Below are 2,015 nucleotides of genomic sequence, written 5' to 3' on the forward strand. Positions count from 1 at the left end.
GGATCGTGAAGACGTACGACTACATCAACCGAGTTGTGCTAACGCTTCCGCTTTTGGTCTATGAGGGTACGTAGACATACTCTCCCCTCTCGTTGCTATGCATCATCATGTTCTTGCGTGTGCGTAGGAATTTTTTGAAATTACTACATTCCCAAACAAATAAGTAGATGATGGGTTGCTAGAGTGACAGAAGCTTAAACCCTAGTTTATGAGTTGCTTCGTAAGGGGCTGATTTGGATCCATATGTTTCATGCTATGGTTAGGTTTACCTTAATACTTCTTTTGTAGTCGCGGATGCTTGCAAGAGGGGTTAATCATAAGTGGGATGCTTGTCCAAGAAAGGGCAGTACCCAAACACCGGTCCACCCACATATCAAATTATCAAAGTACCGAACGCGAATCATATGAACGTGATGAAAACTAGCTTGACGATAATTCTCATGTGTCCTCGGAAGCGTTTTCCTTCATATAAGAGTTTGTCCAGGCTTGTCCTTTGCTACAAAAAGGATTGTGCCATCTTGCTGCACCTTATTTACTTTTATTACTTGTTACCCGTTACAAATTACCTTATCACAAAACTACCTGTTACCGATAATTTCAGTGCTTGCAGAGAATACCTTACTGAAAACTGCTTATCATTTCCTTCTGCTCCTCGTTGGGTTCGACACTCTTACTTATCAAAAGGATTACGATAGATCCCCTATACTTGTGGGTCATCAGTTGTCTCATCAATATTCGGTCTGACTACAAAATTCAGAAGACTTGAAGGTGAAAAAACTCTATTGAACATGATTTGACAACTTTGATGGGCCATCCGGGGATCAGTAATCTATCGTTGCCATTAATATTGCCCCCTATTTGTGACTTGGTTTGTAAAGACTTTGTATTCCTTATTTGTAATATGTGGGGACAATTTGCTACATGGAGCGCATAGCCGACCATTCGAGGGAGTGATCGGGCTATGGAACAAGATGTTGTTTGAGGTATGGCTCAACTTCTCATTGGATTCATTGTGCCATTTGTCGTGAGACTAGATGATTTCATGTTTGCTTCACCAACATGCCTGTCAAAATGCTTATATTTTTGTAGTATTAAATATTTTCTCAAATGCCATGGATTTGGTGGATGGGGTCCATCATGTGACTTACTTTAATCTAAGATGCTAGAGACATCATAATGGTTTATTTTTGTGAAGACCCATGACTTTACACAAAAATGCGTGGCACGGCTAGTAAGGTCCAAGTCAACACTACTGTGCAAAATGCTTTCCAGCACGTTCAATTTTTTTTTACTAAACTGAACATATATGCCGAGTTTAAGGTGCCTATTTAACCATTCTCAAGTTTATGAGATAAGTTGAACCCACACGTCAAATCAAAAGACATCAATTGCATTTTATTCTTCTTAAATATATTTTTCAAAAAAGAGGCTATCCAAGTTTTTGTTCTTGTCGAAACATTTAGAGGACAAGTGGTTCGTTGCATGAAGTTGTCGCTTCCTGCACGTACATATTTTGATTCCCCCGTGTGCAAGTTTGTATCCAACAGTGTCATAACATGAGTACTAAAGACATGTAAGAAGAAAATCACGCCATACACATGGATCTATATAGTATAAGGAGCTGTTTGGTTTGTGACTAACTTTGCCAAAGATTGCTACACCTAAGGTTAGGCAAGTTTGACCAACTTAGGTGAGTGTTTGGTTCAAGCCACATCTTAGGCAAGCCACACTTGGGCCCCACATGGCATACACACAAAAAGTATGGCAAGATTCCCTTAGGCTTGCCAACTTATGACTCTCATTTTGATGAACTAATCTTAGGCAAGTTTGGCAAAAATGTGTGGCAAAGTGTGGCAGTGCTAGTCCTAGAATCAAACATCCCCTAAGTGTGTGTGTGTGTGCGCGCCCCCAGAATCCACCACTAAACCGTCTCCTCGAACGCTAAATGGAAGACTCTAGTTGTCTCTGAAGGTATGTCTGACACTCCTTGGAACAATGACGAGCAAATCCCCCCC

This window comes from Triticum dicoccoides, chromosome 1A (genome assembly GCF_002162155.2).
Source record: "Triticum dicoccoides isolate Atlit2015 ecotype Zavitan chromosome 1A, WEW_v2.0, whole genome shotgun sequence".
NCBI lineage: Eukaryota > Viridiplantae > Streptophyta > Magnoliopsida > Poales > Poaceae > Triticum > Triticum dicoccoides.